The sequence below is a fragment of the Ambystoma mexicanum genome, chromosome 2q (genome assembly GCF_040938575.1).
Source record: "Ambystoma mexicanum isolate Mex_15411 chromosome 2q, UKY_AmexF1_1, whole genome shotgun sequence".
NCBI classification, from domain to species: Eukaryota; Metazoa; Chordata; class Amphibia; order Caudata; family Ambystomatidae; genus Ambystoma; species Ambystoma mexicanum.
In genome coordinates this window covers 1,425,217,547-1,425,241,239 of record NC_090924.1, presented here as the reverse complement: position 1 = coordinate 1,425,241,239, position 23,693 = coordinate 1,425,217,547, and the positions used below count along the sequence as shown (strand labels likewise).

Below are 23,693 nucleotides of genomic sequence, written 5' to 3'. Positions count from 1 at the left end.
AAAAGGCTCAACATTAAGCAATACAACAACTCAACATTAAGCATCTCATACCTCCTCACAAGGCTCACCTCAGGCGAACAGGTTGCGCAGCACTGCTTGGCCGACCCTGGACTCCTCCCTGGAATCCCGATCGACGCAGTAGAATCTTGTGAAGGTGTGCGTCGACCTCCAGGTAGCAGCCCTGCAGATGTCCAGCAGGGGCACACCAGACAGGAACGCCGTGGTAGCAGCGATCACTCTGGTCGAATGGGCTCTCGGACGGCCCGGCAGCGGTCAGTTTGCCAACCGGTGGCAGTGCATGATGCAGCCGGAGAGCCATCTGGAAATGGAAGACTTCGAGAGAGCCTTCCCCTGGTTCACAGTCCCAAAATTCACAAACAGCTGTGACGTCTTCCGAAAACTCTTCGTGCGGTCCACGTAGAACTTCAGCGCTCTAGCCACATCTAGCGAGTGCAAAGTCCTCTCAGCCGGTGACGAAGGCGACGGGAAAAACACAGGCAACACCAAGGGTTCGTTGAGGTGGAAGTCCGACGGCACCTTGGGCATGAAGGAGGGGTGCGTCCTGAGCACCACCCTCGTGTCGTGAAAAGTCAAGTATGGTGGCTTGCAAGATAGGGCCTGGATCTCTCCCACTCGTCGTGCGGAGGTGATGGCCACAAGAAACGCTGTTTTCCACGACAGGAACTTCAACGGGGCCGAGTGCAGAGGCTCGAACGGAGGTCCCATGAGCTTGGTCAGCACCACGTTGAGCTCCCATGCCGGGGCCGGTGCCTTCACCGGCGGGAACGATCTGAACAGTCCCTTAATGAACTCTTTCACCAGACGATGAGACCACAAGGACGTCCGCCCCGTGGTTCTGGTGTATCGGGAGATCGCAGCAAGATGAATCTTGATGGACGCGTGCGCCAGTCCAGCCTTGGCCAGCGTCAACAGGTACGGCAGCACTTGGGGAGCCGTAATCCTCAGAGGGTTAATCTTCTGTGCGTGGCACCAGACAGAAAACCTCTTCCATTTGTGTCCGTAGCATTTAAGAGTCGAGGACGCCCTGGCCTTTGCAAGAACCTCTCTGCAGTCGGCCGGTATGTCGTATCCTCCAAACTCTAGCGCTGCAGGAGCCAGGCCTGCAAGTTCAGCGACTTCGGGTCGTGGTGGAGGATGGCGCCTCCTTCCCTGGAGAGCAGATCCGCGTCCACCGGCAGCTTGATTGGCGGGGACGCTGACAAGTCCAGAAGGTCCGGGAACCATATCTGCCTCGGCCACGCAGGTGCGACGAGGATCATCCTGCACCGTGACCTCTTGAGCTGGTTGATGAGCCGGATCAGCAGTGGCAGAGGAGGGAACGCGTATAGGAACAGGCCTTCCCAGGGGAACGAGAAAGCATCGCCCATGCTCCTCGGCTGGGGAAACCTGCTAGCGAACCTCCGGCACTTGGAGTTCGTCGCCGTCGCGAACAGGTCGATCTGGGGTGTGCCCCACCGTCGGAAGAGGCGATCCACTAGATCCTGCCATAGTTCCCACTCGTGGCACGAGCGCAGCTCCCTGCTGAGTGAGTCGGCGATGGTGTTTTTTATCCCTGCCAGATGAAACGGCACCAGAAACATCCTTTGGGCAACGGCCCAATGCCACAGGTCCTGCGCCTCCTTGGACAGTGCTGGGGACCTGGTTCCGCCCTGTTTCCTGATGTAAAACATGGTGGTGGTGTTGTCGGTGAAGATCCTCACCACCTTGCCCTTGAGGGACGGAAGGAAGGACCTGAGGGCCCAAAACACTGCACGGAGCTCCAGGACGTTGATATGGAGGGACTTCTCCGTCGGGAGCCAAAGGCCTCTCGCGTGCAGATTTCCGGTGTGCGCTCCCCACCCTTCCAGGGAGGCATCCGTGGTCACTGTCTCCTGGTGGCCTGGGGTCTGAAAGTCCATGCCCGCCGTCAGATGCGCGCGGGTGCCCCACCACCGGATCGCTCGTCGGAAACTCTCGTCGAGTGTGATCCTCTCCTCGAAGTTGCCCGTCGTCTGGATCCAGCGCGCGTCCAGGAACTCCTGCAACAGGCGCATCCGGAGCCTGCACATGGGAATGAGGTAGATGCAAGAAGACATCATTCCGAGGAGGGACTTGATGGACCTCACCTTGGCCGCGTCGGCAACCAACATCCGCTGCACCTTGCCCAGGATGGCCCTGGTCCTTTCCTCCGACGGGGAGGCCAGAAGGGACACTGTGTCGAGCTTCGCTCCCAGAAACAGTGCGGCTTGCGCGGGTACCAGGTGGGACTTGGCGTAGTTCACGGAAAATCCCAGGTCCGTGAGAAGTTGGATGGTCCTTGCCGTGTGCTCCACGGCGAGCTCCCTCGTCTTGGCTCGGATGAGCCAGTCGTCCAGGTAGGGGTAGATGTGGATCCCCTCTCGGCGCAGCTGCGCCGCCACTGGTGCAAGGCACTTGGTGAATACCCTGGGTGCCGACCGTAGACCGAAGGGAAGGGCTCTGAACTGATAGTGACGCCCTTGGACCACGAACCTGAGAAATTTTCGGTGCCCCTTTAGGATGGGAATATGGAAGTAGGCATCCTCCAAATCCAACGACGACAGGAAGTCGCCCTCCTCCAGCTGACCCAGGACGTGCTGGAGGGTGACCATCCGGAACTTCTGCGCCTTGATGAACTTGTTCAGCCGTCGTAGTTCTAGGATGGGGCGCCATCCTCCCGTCTTCTTCTTCACGAGGAAGTATCTTGAGTAAACTCCGGAACCCCGAAGCCTCTTTGGGACGAGCTCGATGGCGCCCTTCCTGAGCACCGCCTTTACCTCCAGGAGAAGCTGAGGGACGTGAAGCTCTTTCCTGGCCACAGGGGGGACGCGCGGGCACCTTCTTTGAAACTCGAGCGCGTGACCCCGGGCTAGAGCGTCCAGCACCCAACGGTCGGTGGAGATGGACTCCCACACGCTGACGAAGCTCGCCAGCCGGCCTCCCACCGGGGTGCTTCGGTGGGGGCCCGACCCCACGGCCGGTTCAATCCTGCTTAGACGAAGCTTTGCCGCCTTGACCTCCTTGGCGACGACGGCGGGGTCCGCCTGACTTGCCTCGTCCCCTGTAAGCTTCCTGAGACGACGAACGGGCCGCTTGACGGTAGGTGGAAAATCCGCCGCCGGAACCTTTGGAGGCGCCCTTGCCTCCGTCGCTCCGAAAGGGCGGCCGCCGTTGCTGGAGAACCCCGAGAGCCCGGGCCGTCTCCGTGTCCGCTTTAATGGCCTGAAGGGAATCGTCCACTGTTTTCCCAAACAGGTTGTTACCATCGAACGGCATGTCCAGGACTCTGGTCTGTACGTCTTGACGGAAGTCTGTAGCCTTGAGCCATCCACGCCGCCTAAGGCACACGCCGTTGCCCAACTGGCGAAATCCAGTGTCGGCGATGTCCGTCGCAATCGTGATGGCGTGGTCCGACGCCACCTCACCTTCCTGCAAGATCTCTAGGGCATCCGTCCTCTTGTCGTCCGGTAGGAAGTCCAGCAGGGGAGCCAGTTTGTACCACAGCTCCCTGTCGTAGCGGGCTACGATAGCTAAAGCATTGGCCGCCTTAATCGTCGTCGCTGCAGACGAGATGACCCTGCGCCCCATCGTGTCCAATTTTTTTCCCTCGCCGTCCGGCGGGGAAGTCGACGTGGAGGCCGCACCCCCCCCGCTTTCTTCCTGGCCGCCGCAGAGACGACAGAGTCCGGGGTAGGCTGTGCCCTGAGGCACAAGGGGGCCGCGTCCGGGACCCGGTACTTCTTCTCGTACCGGTCTCTTCTAGCCGGCGTCGTGGATGGGTTCTTGAGGAGGGCAAGGCCCTCATCCCAAATATCGTCCAGCAGAGGCACCGCGAGGACCGTCTTCCTCTTGGCCTCGCGCCGCTGATAAAGGAAACCTTCCTTCTTCTTCTCCTCAGGGCAGAGCTGGAAGAGCTTGGATGGCCTGGCGATCATGGAGTGAAAAGATCCAATCTCGTCGGGCGGGGAAGCCCGGGTGGGAGGTGACGACGGCAGATCCTCGTCGTACACCTCGTCGTCCGTACCCGTCGCAGCCGTGTCAGTCCCCGTGTCATCCCCTCGAGTCGTGGACGGGGAGGAGGGCTGAACGGGGCGCGATGGCTGAAAAGGAGGTGGAGGGTGAATCCTTCTCTTCTTAGGAGGGGGGCTGCCCGAAGGGCCTGGTTCCGGGTCCCCCGACGGGAGTGGCTCCTCCACTGGTAACGGCAGTCTCGTCCTTATCTCTGAGCATAAGGACTGTATAGCCAACAAAATGGCCGCTGACTTGTCTTGCGGCGCTGGTAGAGGGGAGTCCGACGGGCTGCGTCGGGATCCTTCCCGACGGGCTGGTCTTCTTCCACGCCAACGCCGTGGCTTAAGACCTCGATCAGTTCTTCCTCAGAGGTTGAGGCCGAATCCACGACGACCTCCTGCCCCCCCTTTTTCTTCTCCGTCGGAGGTTTCACGGGGGTCCTGTCGATGGGCATAAAAGAGGACTCCCTCCGCGGTGGCAGGGAGACTCTGAGCCCCGAGGTCGCCGCCACCGGTGTAGCCTCCACAGGCTGAGCCAGGGCCGCCGCGACTGTCTCGATAGAGGCCTTGGCCGGATGGATTAAGGCTTTCACCACCTTAGGTGCGCTCACTGCCTTCTCCTTGAGGGGGGGGACACTGCCTCGCTCCCCCTCCGCCTTAGAGCTCGACCGGGGCCTCTCCAGGAGCTTCGCCGGGTGCTCGGCCTTCCTCTTACCCGACCCAGAGCGTTGGCTCGTGGTTGATGGTGCCGGGGAGGGTGCGCCCTGCCTGGCGCCCGTAGAGCCCGACCGTTCGGCGCTCCCGGTGCCAGCGGACTCGCGGTGCTTGGCCTTGTGTTGGACCCCCATCGCCGGGGCGTCCTCAAAGGTCTTAGAAGACCGCTCAGATTTCTTCCTCCTTTTCTCGCCGGACGGGCTCTTACCTTCTAGCCAGTTGGCGAGACGTTGATGGCGGTCCTTCATGGTCCGCTCCGACATGTTGCCGCAAAACGCACGGTCCTTCTCCACGTGCGTCTTTTCCTCATGTAGGCAGTTAAGACAAAAGAAGTGTTCGTCTTCCTTAAAGACATTCTGTAGCTGGCATCCAGGGCAGACCCTGAACAGCTTTCCGGGCGTCGAGCTTCCCTTCTCCTGGGCCATGACCGAGATGGGCCTGAGAAACTTCTGGAATCCTCCAAAAGCGTAGCTCGACGAATCTTCACACGGGTCCCCGTTGATCGGATGGAGAGTCGGTGGAGCTTGAGGCTCTTTTGACCGGAAAAAAACAAAGTTTTTTGAGAAAAAACGTGAAAAATAGCACTAACGCTCGAGAGCAATAGCACGAGGATCCCAACACATGAACGTGCGGTAAAAATCTGAGGATGGCTGCCAGAGGCGGGGCTTGGGGAGAGGGCAGTCATTGGCTGTGGTCAGTATGATTGGTTATTACTACGAAAGACAGATCAGAAACAAAACTGATACTGGTTTTTTCTTTACCGAGGATTCCCAGCCTGACGACGGGGAATATTCATGAGCATGTGAATCCATGCCAGACCCCATGCTGGAGAACAATAACAATGACACAACATATTATGCTACTACTAACAATACACAAGTAATATGAAAAGGCAGGAATATTGGCAATTGGAGAGACTGGATGATATATGTCTTGTTGGCCACCAGAGAGCAGTGCTGCTCTTCGTACAACTGAATGGCTAAGGAAATTCACGGGAAGAAGGCAGACGATAAAACATCGCTGGCAAGATCATTCCTCAAACTCAGTTCAAATGTTTTTATGTCCGTAGTAGTGACCGCATAATAGTATTTAAAATGTGGAAAATATGATTCAAACTAGAAAAAAAAGCAACACACTAGACCGTAGTGGCATCTGCACTAAAGTTCGGCAATGACTGAAATGCATTGTATTGATTTGTAGCTGTCATGTATGTAGCGCCTTTTACCTTTATTACAGCCTCAATGCGCTGGTATTGCTATGGGCAAACCTCCCGACCATCGGCTTTAGCTTGCCATGACATTACCTATGAGGAAAGACCAAATGCACATCAGGATTCTCCCACCCTAAATGGGGCAGTTAAGCCTGGATTTGTGACATTCCTTCTGCAAGAGCCAACACGCAACTGCCGCCTCATTTGGCTTCATCAGTGAGGAGTAGCTTGGGTTTCATGATGCAGCAGGCTTGGGAGACACATCTGGGCTTACACATCCCACTCGTGGTGGCTATTGCCAAGCTAAAGTGTGATTGCTGGAGAGATTCAAAATGATCAACCATCACTGGAATTTTTCTGGGCAGTGGTAGCCAGTGTTTTTTTTTTATTTGAGGGCTGAAAATGTTTCCCAAGAATATGCAGGATGCAGGATCGAGACCACGTAGCAGTGGAGCCCAAGTGGCTTTGAGGGGAGTACCCTCTACCCCCACCCGTCGGAGAAGCGTTTTAAAATAATACGTTAAAATGGTGGATTTTAACCTCACAGTTTTCAGTCAGTTTTGTAGGATAACACATAAAAATAATTCATTAGATACAAGTCACCAGCAATGACAGGAGCATTTTCGAATACATTTTTAGGGTGCCCTTTCCCACAATACATGCAATAATTGTCATGCTCGCTATGCCTATACATGTCCATGCTGGCTGCATCAATATATACCAGTATTCCCATTTAAGAACATATTGTGTTTGCTTTGCATATATATTCCATGATATTATATGAAAGCATGTCCCTGCTGGCTAAGCCAATATATGCAACTATCTCCATATCAAACCATACTCCTGTTGGCTTTGCCAGTATAAATGCTGTGCCACAGTGATAACATATATTCAGACTGGCTCCACCAATGTAGGCCAGTAGTCATATAATAACACTAGCCATAGTCTGCTTTACTGTTGATGCCCACTAAAAAATGACATGCCACAGTAAGAAAACATATCCAGACCGGTGCCACCAAAGTAGGCCAACCTAGACTCTTAATAACACTTATCATGTTTGCTTTACATTTGATTCCCAGTAAAAAATGCAACACCACAATAAGAAAATATATATGACGGCTAAATCAATGCAGGCCAGTCTAGTCACATAATAACACTTATCATGTTTCAATTATTCTTGATGCCTCATGAGAAATGCCACACCACAGTGAGAACATTAGTATTTTTTAAAATCTTTGTATTGTTTGCACACTGATAATGTACATTAATCCCATATCAGCACGTATCAAGAAAGCGTCAACAGAGTCCAAAACATAAACAAAACAAACACAAGAGCTTGTCATATATTCCCCAAAAGTATATTTGTCAGTTTAACATACTGCCTGCTGCATATATCCCACCCTGTGCCTCTCCCTAAGCCCCAGATTTAGTGCTAAACCCTCCATTCTAACGTGCCAGCTCTCTTCTCTATATCCAGCCTGTTATCAGTGACACCATTCATCTCTCCATTAAAATAACTATCCTTCAGTGGGGTCTGTCAACAGAGAGCCAAAACAGGGCCTGTATCAGAGCATACAGTCGAAAGAACGTTACCAGGGGTAAGCAACTTGTTCTTTGAATGGATTCTGTCCTCCCACGTATTCATCATCTTTGATAGACTCACAAAGCAGTGTTTACATGTTTGGAGGAGGGAGTACAAATTAATTTAGTCAACGACCGTATGAGAGACAGCCTTTGCAAAAAGACCTCCTTGAGACAAGGTTGAGTCTAAACAGTAATGCTTTACGAATGTATGCATAAACGACCAGGTGGCCGCTGCACAGATATCTTTCACTGGGACACCCCTTTACAGAGCCGCAGAAGTTGCCATGCCCCTAGCGGAATGAGCCCTTAGCCCATCAGTGGTTCTTTACCCGCCAGTCTGTAACATTCTCCAATTGCTCAAATTATCCATCTGGATATGGTCTGTTTAGTTACTGCCAGGCCCAATTTATGGCCAGTATACCCAATGATGTGTTGATCATCTTGTCGAAATTTAGCAAGTCTTGAAATATAAAAGCTTAGAGCCCTTTTTGGGTCTAGCCTGTGAAGCCTTTCTTCCTCCTTACCTGCATGAGGGGGAGGATAAAAGGTTGGTAGTGTTATCTTCTGCAACAAATGGAAATCAGGGACTACCTTAGGCAGGAATGATGGTTAGACTCTGGGATGACTTAATCCTTTATCCTTATGGAAAAAGGTGTAAGGAGGCTTACAAAAGAGAGCCTGTAACTCACTCAACCTGCAGGCTGAATTAAAGCCACTACTAGGACTGTTTTTAATGTAAGGAGCCTTAGAGGGCATGAATTTAATGGCTGGAATGGAATGCATGCGAGAAATTTTAATCCCAAATTTAAATCCCAAACAGGCACAAAAAATGGGACTGGAGGGTACACGTTAGTGAGACCTTTTAGAAATTGCACAAACAAGGGTATCTTGAAATACGAGACCTCTTCAGAGGAGCACTTAAAAATGGAAAGCGCAGCCAGGTATCCTTTCATCGGTCCAATCTGGAGCACCAGATTGGCTAAATACAACAGGAAAGAAAGCACCATAGGTGTGCCACATAGGAAATGATCCACATTCTTATCTTTGCACCAATTACTGAACTTATTCCAGCGGCACCGGTACAAGGATTTGGTTGCTGGCCTTCTGGCCGAAAGCAAGATCTCCATTACGTCGTCCAGGAGGTCCCAATCCATATATTTCAGCCTCTCAGAAACCATGCGTGAAGGCTGAGTGTCTTGACCTCTGGATGGAGAACCCGACGTTCCTTTTGCAAGAGAAGATCCTCTCTTTGTGGAAGACGTATTGGAGGGAAGATGGAAATGTCCAGAAGATCTGGGTACCACGTCCTCCTGGCTCTATCCGGAGCGATTAGGATCATGGATTTTCCGAACGTTCTCAACCTCCTGATCACGTGAGGAATAACGGGGACTGGAGGAAACGCGTAGAGAAGTGGAAATTCCCAGTCCACTACGAACGCATCCCCTAGAGCTCCTCTCGGAGGAAATTCTCTTGATCAATACTGTTCGCACTTCCGATTGACCTCGGTCGCGGACATGTCCACTTGAGGGGTTCCCCAAAGGGTGAAGATCTCTTGAAGGACTTTTCTGAGCTAGTTCCCACTCGTGGGAGACTGTGCTCTGCCTGCTCAAAGCGTCTGCCGCTGTGTTCTGCTCTCTGGCTAGGTGAACTGCCAACAGAGAATTTCCTTCTTGAATTGCTCAGAACTGCCTTCCTTTTCAAAAAAGGCCTCAAGATCATCCACTGGGATCCAACTCTGTTAAAAGTCCAGATCTGCTCCTTGTGCAGTAAATGTTAATCCTGCTAGAGAAAGGTGCAATAGAGCATGTACCTGTACTGAGAGGAACAAGGGTTGGTATTCCCCCTACTTTCTCATTCCCAATAAGGATGGGGGATTAAGACCCATCTTGGACTTTAGAAATTTGTTTTTCAGGATACGACGTCCATTCATTGACATGCATTTTTTCAATGTTTTTTTGCCAATGTGTTTTCCTCTAAAAAAACATTGATGAAATAGGGGGGCTTCCAGAAGGGTATATAAGAGGTGGGGGCGGGAATAGTGTTAGATTAACACATGCGTGAGCAGACATCCATACAACCCGATCCCCTGCTGTCTGCCTCGTGACCTGCCTGGTATTATTCAGATGCAGGTGGATTTGGTGACACTGGAAATTCCATCGGTGTGCACACCTACGACGGGAGAGGTCTGTCGTCAGTTCCGCAGGCATACACTCCAATGCCAAAAGTGATCTGACGCCATCCCGCATGTGGAGGGTGGGATGGCATCAGTGTGTCCGCTGCCATACAGGTGTCTGCTATCGTGTTGCTCTTTAGGTTTCCACCACTGCAGCGTGCATGTCATTATGCACTGGTTGCCCTGGCGTGCAGGGACCGCAGACAGAGGCTACGTGCACCGTCGGGGGACAAGTGGTCCAACCGCCACAAAACTAAATGAGGCCTAAACACTTATAAAAGCACTTGAAACCCAACCCTGTAAGGCAAGCACACAGATAATGTAGGCTACTAATATATAGACTGTACACACTGGGTATTGTAAGGCAGAAGGGACAAATCCAGGCCAGCGTAAAATAAAAAGTGAAAGCAGAAAACAAAATTGGTTACTTTTAGAACGTCTTTTGGTTATGTAGGGACATGGGATCTAACCAGTCTGTAGAACCCAAGGTAAAAGGCCAGGCGATCAAGGTGCCCAGTATCGCCTTGTGTGACACCTGGTCCACACATGTACCACCTTTGTCTTTTAAGCTGGTTTGAAAGCATCAAAAAGATTAATAGGGGGGGTCTGTGGGCACCAGAAATAGGTGCTTCTATCCAGGTATCTTGATGTGGCAGCAGGCTTGAGCTCAGAAGGCATCCAGATGTGTGAAGCGTCAAGAGGTTCAATCAGGGGCATGGATGCGGCTTGCAGCCTCAAAACGGGCTCAATTTCTTTTTGGATGAAAGGATACTATGCAGAGGTAATGCCCAAGGACATAGAAAATGCTGAGAGGGTGCGTTTACCAGTTCCCTTGAATAAGAGGGACCCTCTTCCTGCTATTCCCATGCCGCAGAAGGGGGCCAGAGGTACTTGGAGGAGGCTTGCCACAAAAGAATCAGTGGACTTCATGGAGACCAGTTCTGAGCTGGAAGCAGAGTTTTGGTTCTTCAAGTAGGTCATCTCTCTGTCCCTCAGGGGTGCTTGGGGAAGGAGTTTCTACCCTTCTGGAATTCTTCTTCCTATCCTTATGAAAGGCCACTTAGAACTGATCACTCCTAGATAGAGAATCGCTGTGTTTACAAGACTCCTGCCAGAGGCATTCCCAGAATCTGTATGTGTCTGTACGGTATCATGTAGCGATAACCAAGCAATCCAAAGAGTATTCCAAGATTCTTACTAGAGGGACAAAGTATTTCCTGGGGGAATGTGGACCAGACTACAGGGAAAAAACTTTCAGTAGATGTCCCTTCCTTTTCACCTGTTCAGCCAGCATGGTACACTGAAAAAGGCAAACGGTATCGGGCCTCATTATAAGTCTGGTGTTATCCCACCAGTAAATCCGGCAGGATACCACCAAACACCAAACGGTATTCCCAGCAGATTGCAAGTGGCGGGAAAGGTGGGAATTGCCCATTCCAGGGAGTCCCATAGGACTCCAAGGGGGAGAGGGGTGAGTCACCGGTAATACTCGGAGCTGCCGGTAATTCTGGCCACCCCACCACCAAACTCGGAGTATGCCGGTCTGGAAACGTGGCAGTAAACGGAATTACCGGCACATTAATTCTGGACCAGCATACTTGTAAGCAGGTCCTATTTTTAGTAGCAACTTTGAATTTGCCAGTAACTTCAATTAATTGTATACCATGATATATATCCTTGTTAGCTTGTGTTTATTTCAACTCAGTGTCCAATTTATAAAAGGTAGTGCTGCAGATTTGGCAGCAACTATAGAGGTCACTGTGGCAACTGTAAGTTTACCGTGAAATATAGCATTCTATTTTGCATCTCCATCTTTCAAAGAAAAAGCCAATCCAGAATGACACTCTACGGACCAATCCTTTGGGGCCAGCCTCATAAGGTTGTCATGTATGTACCCTCACATGTAGGTCAATAAAAACTGTATACTAGGTTGACAAAAATAGCTGGTGCTGCACTTTTCAATCCAATTGCTGTAATAGTAATTTGGCTGCACAGACTGTTTAAAATCCATATTAACTGTGAAAGAAATGTCAATACAAGACTGTATGAAATGAAGTTGTTCCGTTTTTGCCAAAGATGCTTTTAGAAGGAAACATCCATGGGAAATTGCTGCACAGTGTCTGAATGTGCAAATTGAAGCACTAATGACATGTTGCTAATCCGGAGAAGTTACTTCATAGAGAGACTAGGCACCATTCAAACACTCCACACGTTTAAAATACACTCCCTGGGAATGCAACTGAGGCTGAATATTGAAATGTGGTGGGTTCTGCACTGCAAAGTCCTCAGGGTGACCGTCGGCATGCTACACAAAAATAAATGGGAGATGAAGCACAGGGCATTTGAAGGCGCTCACTCCCCACAACACCAACAAAAACTCAGAATAAAGGACACATCCCAGTAGGGAATGAGACCAAGAGATTGGTATGGAGATTCAGCAAAGGTTTATATAAGATTCAGCTTCCAGAGAACTCTGCTGCCTTGAGAAAGCTCTGGCAAACAATACAGAAACAATATGTTTTATAAAGGGTTACAGTGTCATCAGTAACGATTTCTATACAGTCTATAAGTTACAGTTCCATTGGTTAGGGGCGGGGTGCACATTCAGTTCTGTAAGGGTCGTCTCCACGAGATTGGCTGATGACTTGGCGGGAGGGTGGACGTCATGTAGATCAGCAGCGAGGTGAAGGTTGGGTCAGGTCCGGAGAGGCGGCTGGTTCTGGCTAACTAATCTACACACTTATCCTAGACATACAGTAAATAATGACCATGACTATACCTTTAAAGTATGTATTAGAGGCCTATAAAGTGTACACGTATGTTTGCACTATCCCACTTTGGGTCACTAGCGAGGTGAAGGGTGTGGGGGTCTTGCCCCTGAGGTAACCTATGGGGGGTCGGGATTGATAGCTCTCAGGTCTGGCACAACAGAGCAGGAAGGGGGTGGAGTGACACATGTTAGTTTAGGACAGAATATACTGTGACAGGAGTCTGGTTTTATTATGGGCACTCTAGGGCGGTCAGCAAGGAAGGGTCATACTTCTGGTACATCAAAAGAATAGCTTTGGAGGGGCACAAGGGTGAACAGGCAGTAATTTTCCAACAGTGGGGGTGAGAGGTGCAGGAGCAGGTTTGTTGAGATGGATGAGCCACAAGTCATGGTTCGGCCCGGTCACACACAGGACAGTGATCTCAGAGGAAGAATGAAATTAATACATTGTTTGCAACATCTTGTCCCAGAGCATTCGTAAGAAAGGGACTTGGGAGTCACAGGCACGGGAGGAAAAAGGTGGGGGCTATCAGTGCTCGCTGTGTGTGCGGTGCTTCTGTAACGCTCACCTGACTCCCACGGGGGCGCTGGTCTAGTCTGGGTTGCTGTGGTCTCTTCGAGCGTGATGCGCAGAACTCGGAACACCGACTGAACAGGACCCTCAAATCTTGCTTGTCTGGCCCGTAGGAATATCCTTCTGCAGATGAGAAAGGGGATTAACAGTCTGCAGAATAATGTGCTTGCTCCCCTTCGTTCTTCTCGAACTTCCTCCGAAATCCCCGGTTGAAGCTCACCTTATGGTTTGAAAGGATGAACTCTCCATCCTGCTTCTGGTGCAGGGGCGCGTTTGTCCAGTTATTTCACTGGCTTTCAGAATGGCGCTGGCAAAACCCACTTGACTTTTCCGAGCGGAACGCCGTAAGTATGAAGATTACAAAAGTTCAAGTGTAGAGCCTCCTTTTCTGTTGCCTTCCTAACCTGTGATCTGTCCTTTATTTCAGGTGCAGAATGAAGGCGATGCGTTGAGGGATTGAATTGCCGATGGTTAACTCAGGTGAGTTAGCGATGGGGGCGATCCCTCTTAATGTCTTTATATTCCTCCAGTAATGTCTTTTGTCCTTTCCCCATAAGGGCCGGGGGGCGGTACCTGCCAACGAAGCGGCGCCAACCCGAAATGAGGAATGGTCCACCAACAGAAGACCGGTAAGTGTTATGGCGGAAAATTAGGCTTTCCTCATATGTTCCTTCTGCTCACCTTTTGTCTCTTCTTCTCTCCCCTAGGCGCAGAGATGTGGCGACCGGTGCAGACAGTCGCGGTGGAGCCAGAAGAACTCCCGAGGACAGGTGAGTGAAGCGCGGCGCTGCAGCGAGCAACGCAGTGCTTTTAAATGAAAGTCTTTTCTCAGAAACGCTGGCGTGAAGGTTCCGGATGCAGGTAAGAAGTTTGATAAAACTCTTGGTTTTCACCTTTCTCTTCTCTTCTTTCCTTACAGGTGTTCCACGATCGAGGCAGGCGTGGCTGGAGACCAGATGCAGGAGCAGACACGGTGAGCGTTCAGCTGCTTGGATGCAGAACAACGCAAAGCGTGAGCTACTGTCTGGGCGTGGCTTAAATAGCCCCCAAAGTAGTTCCAGGTAAGTATCCTTCCCTGGCCACGCCCGAGTGGCAAAATAGTCCCAATGAAAAAATAGTCCCTTTCAGGTCTCAGGGAGGCCTGAATCTTGCAGCATGGTCTGCATCAGGTAAGTGCACAAAACTCCTTCCTTTATGAGCCTGGCGCCTATGGCTCCAGGACTGATGTCCAACATGAGCCTGGCGCCAACGGCGCCAGGACAGAGTCCAAAGAGCCCCTATAAGGGGCCGCTGGGCTTTTACCCGGGGGCATGATGTCTGCTCCTGGGGGTGCTGGGCCTGGCCTGGTGCTCCGGGGGTAGGCATCATGACAGCACTCCCCCACAAGGCCCCTCCCAAGGTCATTCCCTCTGGAGGTTTCGGTTTGTTTGGGAAATTCCGATGGAACCTTTTTACCAGCCGAGGTGCATGCACGTGGTCGCTGGGTTCCCAAGACCTTTCCTGAGGCCCGTACCCTTTCCAATCAATTAGATAGAAAAAGTTTTGATTTTGAGATCTTAGAATCCAAAATGTTCTTCACCTCGAATTCAGGCTCCCCATCTATCTGGATTGGTTCTGGTGGCTTTATTAATCTGTTTCCTGGTTGCACTGGTTTCAAAAGTGACAGGGTGTGCCAAGGTGCTGGTGGAATGTCTAAAGGCTGAAGAAGACCGGCGGGTTTTGTCTTTTGGCCTTTGTTTTGGGCGCAAACTCCACAGGACATCACAAAAGATTTAATATCCTTTCGCCAGGAAGGCCACCAGAATTGTCGTTTAATTTTTTCCTCAGTTTTGGCAATGCCAGGATGTCCTTCCATCAGGGTATCATGATGACGGGAAATAACCAGTTCTTGCAATTCCTTTTCTGGCAGAAATAAGCGTCCTTGGAAGTAAGGTAGGCCATTGTTGACCAAAAAGTAAGACCCCCTTTGGATCCAATCCTGCAAGGCTGTAGAGTCCAGGAGTTGTTTTACCCGTGCTTGAATGTCTTTAAGGGTTTGTAAAGCAGTTATCCCCTAAATTCTTTGTTCAGGAATTATCGGCACAGGTTCTGAGTTTGTGTCTATTTCTCCCATTCCTATTCGAGATAGCGCGTCCGCTTTGCCATTCTTACAGCCGGGGCGGTAAGTGATTACAAAATCGAACTCAGCAAAGAACAAAGCCCATTGGAGCTGACGTGACGATTGAGCCTTGGCAGTTTTTAAATATTGTAAGTTTCGGTGATCAGTGATCACGGTGATGGTATACCTGGCGCCAAGAAGATAATGCCGCCAAGCCTTAAAGGCGGTCTTAATGGCTAATAATTCCTTGTCGGTGATTGCATAATTTACCTCAGGCGGCGAGAACTGTCTGGACCAAAATGCTACGGGTTGCAGTTGGTTGGTTTCAGGGTCTCTCTGAGACAGGACAGCTCCAATGGCTAAGCTGGACGCGTCGGTTTCGACTATATATGGGAGATCGGGACGCGGCTGCTTCAAAATAGGTGCGGATGTGAATTTAGCTTTCAATTCCTGAAAGGCCTGTTCGGCTTCCTCGGTCCATTCGAAGCGTTTATTTTTTCGCAAGAGTGCAGTGATGGGTTGTACCACACGTGAAAATTCCGGGATAAATCTGCGATAAAAATTAGCAAAACCAAGCATGCTTTGGACACCTTTCACCGAACTAGGTGATGGCCATTTGAGGATGGCATCCACTTTTCGTGAGTCCATTCGGACCCCTTTAGGTGCCAGGATGAATCCAAGAAACTCAACCTCGGTGGTATGGAAAACGCACTTTTCCAGCTTTGCAAACAGTTTGTGCTGGCGCAATTTCTCAAGGACGGCCCTGACATGCTTTCTGTGATCAGATTCCGAAGAGGAGTACACAAGAATGTCATCAATATATACGACAACACAAACATCGATGAGTTCCCGAAGGACATCGTTCATGAAGAATTGGAAGGCAGCAGGCGCGTTGCACAACCCAAAAGGCATCACCTGGTATTCGAATAATCCATATTTTGTACGGAAGGCCATTTTCCATTCATCGCCTTCTTTTACTCGCACCAGATGATAAGCCCCCCGGAGATCTAACTTGGTGTATACGCAAGCGTCCTTCACCTGGTCAGAGGCAGAGGGTAACGGTTTTTAACAGTTATCTGGTTCAATGCACGGTAGCCGATACAAGTTCTAAGGTCGCCTTCTTTTTTGGGCATGAAGAACAAAGCCGAGGATGCCGGAGATTTGACGGGCGAATGAAATCATTGGCTAGGTATTGATCTAAATATTGTCTCAAATGCAGATTCTCAGGTTCAGTAAGGGCATAAATCCTGCTACAAGGGGGTTGTGCACCGGGCACCAGATCGATTTGGCAATCGTACGATCTGTGGGGAGGTAACGTGTTGGCCTGTTCCTTTTGGAAGACGTCCTGAAAGTCTTGGTATTCCGGAGGTAGTTGCATGGAGACAGAGGTTACAGACGCTAGACTAATCTTCAGATTTTCTGGGTAGCAGGTTTGTGCACAATCCGGGAAGGTTATTCTCTTCGCTCGCCAATCAATTCGAGGATTATGTGTCTCTAACCAAGGGATTCCGAGAATAACCTGAAACTGTGGAGCCTTGATTACATCAAACACAACTGCCTCCCGATGGCCGTCCGGACCTATAAGTGTCACCTCAGCAGTGGAATGTGTTACCGGTCCAGAGGCAATTTCGGTTACATCGACTGTGGTGATGACATCTTTGCTGGTTTTAGGACGCAGAGGGAGGTTAATCCTAGAGACCAATTCACGATCCACATAATTTCCTATAGCCCCACTATCGATGTATGCCTTTATTGCATGCAACCGCTTAGGCTGTTCCGGATCTACGAGGACCATTGGCACAATGAAATGCGAGGTCTGAGAGTTAGTTTTCAAGCTCGGCAAGCGGACCCCTACGCTTGTCGGGCCTGGTCGTTTCCCGAAACAGAGTCTTCATGGTTTTTATCAGCGGCTCCTACCACCTTCTTGGGCGGTTTTGCCGGGCAATCTCGTAAAAAGTGTCCACAGAGGACCCACAATAAAGACATAATTGCATCTGCCGTCTTCTTTCACGTTCTTTTTCAGTTAAAGGTCCTTTAACCCCTCCGATTTGCATAGGCTCAGAGACATCAGCACCCTTGGGGTTAGCGTGGGTCTTGACCAACACCCGGGTCTCAAACTTGGACCGATCTGCTTTTCTGTTTTGAAGCCTGTGATCCAATTGGACCACTAAGTCTATATATTCTGTGCATTCTTGGGGCGGATTTACAACTTGGGCCAGGACATCTTTAAGTTCTCCGCGTAGACCTCGATAAAATAACGTGATTCTTTTATCCTCTGGCTAACCAGTTTCCACAATTAGTCTATTAAAGGTTGCAATGTAGGATAGGAGGTCCTGCTTGCCCTGTCGCAGGGATAGGAGTTCGTCATCCAGAGCCTGCCCCTGAGAGTGTCGAGCAAATAACCTTTCCAGTCTTGCTTGAAATCCTTGAAAATCACGGAGAATCGGGTCATCTTGAGTAACCAGTGGAACTGACCAATCGGCAGCACAGCCGCCGAGATATGACAATACAAAGGCTACCTTGGTCTGGTCATTAGGGAAGGCCCCAGGTCTGCATAGGAAGTGCAAACGACACTGATTCATGAATACGGCGAATCGTTTGGGGTCCCCAGCAAAGCGTTCGGGTGGGGCCAGCGGCATGTTTCCAGGTAGATTAATCTGCACAGGGTTACTGGGAACCACAGGAGCGGGGTTCCCCCCGGAACCGGGTAGAGGAGTGTGTCCAGCTTGACCTTGCAAAAACTGTCTAGCCAGGTCATCAGTTCTTTCCTTTGATACAATCACTTCCCTCCTGAGAGCATTAGTCTCTTGACGAGCGGCGTGTACTTCGGCCCGTAATTCCCCCAGTAGTTGGGCCAACTGATCAGTCTCAGAAGTTTCCATAGCGCCTGTGTGGGAATTTGTAGGAAGGCTTCGCGTTCTGTAACGCTCACCTGACTCCCACGGGGGCGCTGGTCTAGTCTGGGTTGCTGTGGTCTCTTCGAGCGTGATGCGCAGAACTCGGAACACCGACTGAACAGGACCCTCAAATCTTGCTTGTCTGGCCCGTAGCAATATCCTTCTGCAGATGAGAAAGGGGATTAACAGTCTGCAGAATAATGTGCTTGCTCCCCCTTTCCCCCCTTCGTTCTTCTCTAACTTCCTCCGAAATCCCCGGTTGAAGCTCACCTTATGGTTTGAAAGGATGAACTCTCCATCCTGCTTCTGGTGCAGGGGCACGTGTTTGTCCAGTTACTTCACTGGCTTTCAGAATGGCGCTGGCAAAATCCACTTGACTTTTCCGAGCGGAACGCCGTAAGTATGAAGATTACAAAAGTTTAAGTGTAGAGCCTCCTTTTCTGTTGCCTTCCTAACCTGTGATCTGTCCTTTATTTCAGGTGCAGAATGAATGCGATGCGTTGAGGGATTGAATTGCTGATGGTAAACTCAGGTGAGTTAGCGATGGGGGCGATCCCTCTTAATGTCTTTATATTCCTGCAGTAATGTCTTTTGTCCTTTCCCCATAGGGGCCGGGGTGCGGTACCTGCCAACGAAGCGGCGCCGACCCGAAATGAGGAATGGTCCACCAACAGAAGACCGGTAAGTGTTATGGCGGAAAATTAGGCTTTCCTCATATGTTCCTTCTGCTCACCTTTTGTCTCTTCTTCTCTCCCCTAGGCGCAGAGATGTGGCGACCGGTGCAGACAGTCGCGGTGGAGCCAGAAGAACTTCCGAGGACAGGTGAGTGAAGCGCGGCGCTGCAGCGAGCAACGCAGTGCTTTTAAATGAAAGTCTTTTCTCAGGAACGCTGGCGTGAAGGTTCCGGATGCAGGTAAGAAGTTTGATAAAACTCTTGGTTTTCACCTTTCTATTCTCTTCTTTCCTTACAGGTGTTCCAGGATCGAGGCGGGCGTGGCTGGAGACCAGATGCAGGAGCAGACACGGTGAGTGTTCAGCTGCTTGGATGCAGAACAACGCGAAGCGTGAGCTACTGTCTGGGCGTGGCTTAAATAGCCCCCAAAGTAGTTCCAGGTAAGTATCCTTCCCTGGCCACGCCCGAGTGGCAAAATAGTCCCAATGAAAAAATAGTCCCTTTGAGGTCTCAGGGAGGCCTGAATCTTGCAGCATGGTCTGCATCAGGTAAGTGGACAAAACTCCTTCCTTTATGAGCCTGGCGCCTATGGCGCCAGGACATATGTCCAACATGAGCCTGGCGCCGACGGCGCCAGGACAGAGTCCAAAGAGCCCCTATAAGGGGCCGCTGGGCTTTTACCCGGGGGCATGATGCCTGCTCCTGGGGGTGCTGGGCCTGGCCTGGTGCTCCGGGGGTAGGCATCATGACAGCTTCTGAGGGAAGAGGAGACTTCACAATAACAGAATGCGGCCTAGTCCAAAGATGGAGTCGAGGGTAAACAAAATGGAGTCCAAGTGTGTCTTGCAATAGCCCCACCTCTGCTTATGCCAGGGCCTTGTCCCCTATGGCCGCAGAAGGGCAAGGAAGGTGTCGCCACACTAGTGCAAGAGCAAGTGGTCCCTTTCGCGTAGAATGTATGGGGGGTCTCAACCGACCCCTTTCTTCCTTACAGATTCCATCCATTCAACAGCAGCTGGGTGTCTCTTTAAAAAAATGTGCTACACTTTTCTTATTCCTAAATTCAATAGTAAGCCAATTGGCAAGGTCACTAGAAGGTACCAAATATCTTCAAGAATCAATATTATTCTCTCCATGTGTCATGCATGTATATGTGAAGCTAGCTCGCGTGTCAGTGGCAATTTACCTTATTCCAAAACTGCACATGACTTACAGTTTTCAGTATACCCGTTAAGCATTTACATTACACAGTTATCAAATTACAAAATATCCAAATAGCAGATCCTTAACAGTTTCTATTATGCCCAGTTAGCACTTCTATGTCAGTTTCAAGCATACCCTGCTTGTTGTGCTAGTCCTTATACCCACACAATTCCTGTCTTTGTGCCAGTGTTAAAACAGCACGCATTGGGCCATTGTATCTGCATGTCTAGCTGCAGCATGAGCACAATGCCCACATATGGCTGGTGTTATCTTTGGCACAATGAAAATGTTTGCTCTAGTGTTAGAGTCCCAGTGGGTCAATCCCAGAATCCTCACAGTTTGACATTGACTGTTTGCACAATGCCATTAAATTCCCAATGTCAGTATATTCCAGATTGCACAACCCCAGTATACATCCAGCTCGACATTTCTAGTTTGCAGAAGGCCTGTATACTCCCATTTTGACAAACCCAGTACAGTACCAGTTCAGCAAATGCAGAATACTCCAAGTTCTGTAAATCCAGTATATTTACAGCACAGTTTTAACACTCCCAGTACTTTTCAAGTTTCCCAATACTGGTATACCTCCTATTTGCTCAGCCCCAAGTATGTTCTGGGGTGGCCAGTCCCAACATAAACCAATTGGGTTATACTCCAAGTATAGACACATGCAAAGATTTGGATTTGCTTTCAGCCATCTAGCTGTTGTTCAAAAAAAAGATACATCCAAGGTTGCTTAACCCCAATTCTAACATTACAGCTCACCTTAACCACATCCTCGGACACCTTGACAATGGGAAGATGTAGACGAAGTAAAAGCAAGAAGAAGTAAATGCACGGCAAAATAAATGTCTGGCGAAGTGAATGTAGATGTAGTAAGCGCATACAAAGTTTCGGGATGAAATCAAGGTGATACCTATATATCTACCCTCCGAGCTTTGCTCAAACCTCCCAAGCCAATATCCATCGCCTTCTCCCAATCTGCTAAAGACTTTGCTCACTACGTCGACTCTAAAATCTCAAAAATGTGGGACACTCTCAAAGCTCTTCTCTCACTCCCTCCCCAACTCTCCTTCTATCCACCATTTCTCCCCCTCTTCTACTCTCAAGTACTTCTTTCTTACCTCTCCTATCAAATTAGCACCAATCCTTTGCAGCAGCAATCCATCTTGCGCTCCTATCGACTTGTTTGCTTGCCAAATGGTCAAAGACTTAGGGCCTCATTCCGAGGTTGGAGGTAGCCATGGTGCTATTAGCACCATGGCTACCCCCTTAGCGCATAACGGGTCCGGGTTCCTCGAATGAGGAATTACAGGGCCATTCCAACTTTGGAGGACCCGCGAAATTCCTCATTCAAGGAACCCGGACCCGGTACCGCCAAATTCTCATTCGAGCCCCCATACGGCTCAATGGGAATGGGGAGCATGCTAATAACGGGCCCATTAATAACGGGCCCCTTTTTAGCATGCTGGTCCTTTAGCGGCTCTGACTAAGGGCACCTGGTAAAACCAGCTGCCCTTAGCGGGACCCGCTAAAGGACCTCGTAATGCGGCGGTAATGGTTAACGGCACCAGCACCATTACCGGCGCCGTTAACCCCTTACCTCCAACCTCGTAATTACCCCCTTAGTCTCAATCACCTGTCATTATCGCTCTGAGATCGTTAACCTCTCTCTCTCTCTCCTCTCTGCTGGATTCTTCCCTGCCTCCTTCAAATCTGCAACCAACCTCCCCCTATTGAAGAAGCACTCCGCTGACCCAAACATCCAGGAAAACTACTGCCCAGTTTCCCTCCTTTCCAATTATTCAAAGGTCCTTGAGTGAGTGGTCTTCAACCAGATCACTAAGCACCTTGAGGATAATGTCCCCAAAGATCCACTTCAATCTTACTTCCATAGTAAATACTCCACCAAGACTGCAGTCATGCATGTCTCCAACTTTCTCTCAATGTGCACCACTCCAAACTCTCTTCAATACTCATCCTTTCGGAGCACTCAGCCGCTTTCTACACTGTTGATCACTCCTCTCTCCTCCTCACTCTTCAGGAACTTGGATTTCGCAAATGTGTTCTTGCCTGGATTACCTCCTACATGGAAGGTCAATCCTTTTCGAATCTAAATGAACTTGCAAACCTCTGACCCCACACCTCCCCCTGTTGGCCTCCCTGAGGATCGGTTCTTGGACCTCTGTCCTTCTCCCTTTCTACCTCTGCCTTAAGTCATTATTTGGATTTCACCACCCACTTTTTGCGGATGACACTCACATCTTTTTGTCCTTTACCTCTTTCACACCAGCTATCTCAGAACGGATTGCCAACTGTCTCACTGCAATTCATCACTGGATGGCTCTCCGCTGCCTCATGTTAAACTCTTCAAAAATGGAAGTCACCTTCCCCCCGGCTTCCAATGGCATCCATCTGCTGCCTATCACTCCCTTATCCAATTGTCCTCTGACTGTCTTGCTCCCTTGCCCAAGGCCCGCAACCTTGGAATCCTCTTTAATCATCACTGCAACTACCTATGCTGCTCATATTCCCCTCCTCACCATTTGGAAAATTAGTCCATTTCTTACACGCCAATGTCTGAAAACTCTAATCTCCACTCTCATGTTCAGCAGAATTGACTACTTGTGAAGCGCACCCCTTTGCCTTCCTCTCCACTCCCTCCTATTAGACAAAATCCTAAATGTTGCTACTCCCACTCTCTACAACCTACCCAGGGGTCCTTGCCGACTTCCACCTACTGACAACATGCTCGTTAGCACTCTATGCAAAACCCCTCGCTTTTCAAGTTCCTCCTCATAGTCTTCAAAACTATCAACAGTCTTGCTCCTGAAGACCTGATTATATCTCTGTTCCTGTTTCCTCCACTGTTACTCAGCATTCTGTTTCCTCCACTGTTCCTTTGCACTCAATCACAGGGTCCTGCGCCCTATGTGGCTCCGTTTGCTACCACTCTTTCTGTCTACCTGCCCCTCTCCAATGGAACACACTGACTTTAACAATAAAAGTTACCTCAACTCTGGATCTCTTGAAAGCTTGGCTGTCAGGCTTCGCCCCTGGAAGTTATGGCAGGCTTGGAAGCATCAGAATACCTCGTAGGAACTGACAATGCATTCTAGTTTTCCCCCAATATGGCCACCGCAGGTATATCTGTGAGCCACGCCCCTTAGGCAGTGCATTGTATCCGTCATCCGACTGCCGACGCTGCTGTGTCTCTCACAGTTCCTCCGCTCATCGCTTGATTTTGCCCCAGCTATAGTATTTTTTCTCTGCCTTGTTTTTTCTGACTTGCTTGTCGGTACGTTCCTTGCTTTCCTTCCTTCCGTACCTCTCCTCCGTTACTGTCTCTCCTTCTAGTATTCCTCTTTATTTCGTTTTCTGGCTCGGAATTGGTCCTCTCATGCCAGTTCTTACTTCCATCTCTCTCACTTTCACTTTCAGTATTCTGGCTAGCACCCGTCTGTTTCTTTTTCTATCTGTTAGGGCTGCCAGGGTTTCTGTCTGCTTGGGGGGAACTTATCTCTCCTGTTCTATCTTCTGTCTATCCCTGCGGACCTTCTCCGCTCCCTTCTTCTATCCTCTCTGATTCATCCTACTTACGCCTTTTACTTCTGCGTTCTGGCTCCCCCTTCTGCTTATACGCTCTGTATTTCAATCGGAACGCAGCTTCTAGATTCTAACTTTAACTTACCTGTTCTGACCTACTGGGGTTTTGAGACTCCGTCTCTTCCGCTCCTGCTGTTTCTTGTCTCCGCTTCTTGTGTATCCT

General features: G+C 50.0%; 1 protein-coding gene across 1 annotated transcript in view; it reads right to left on the bottom strand.

Annotated features, from left to right (window-relative positions):
* LOC138568862 (exocyst complex component 1-like) overlaps positions 1-23,693 on the bottom strand; it is a 1,144,699-nt gene that overhangs the window by 637,763 nt on the left and 483,243 nt on the right. The gene's annotated exons all lie outside the window — the stretch shown is intronic.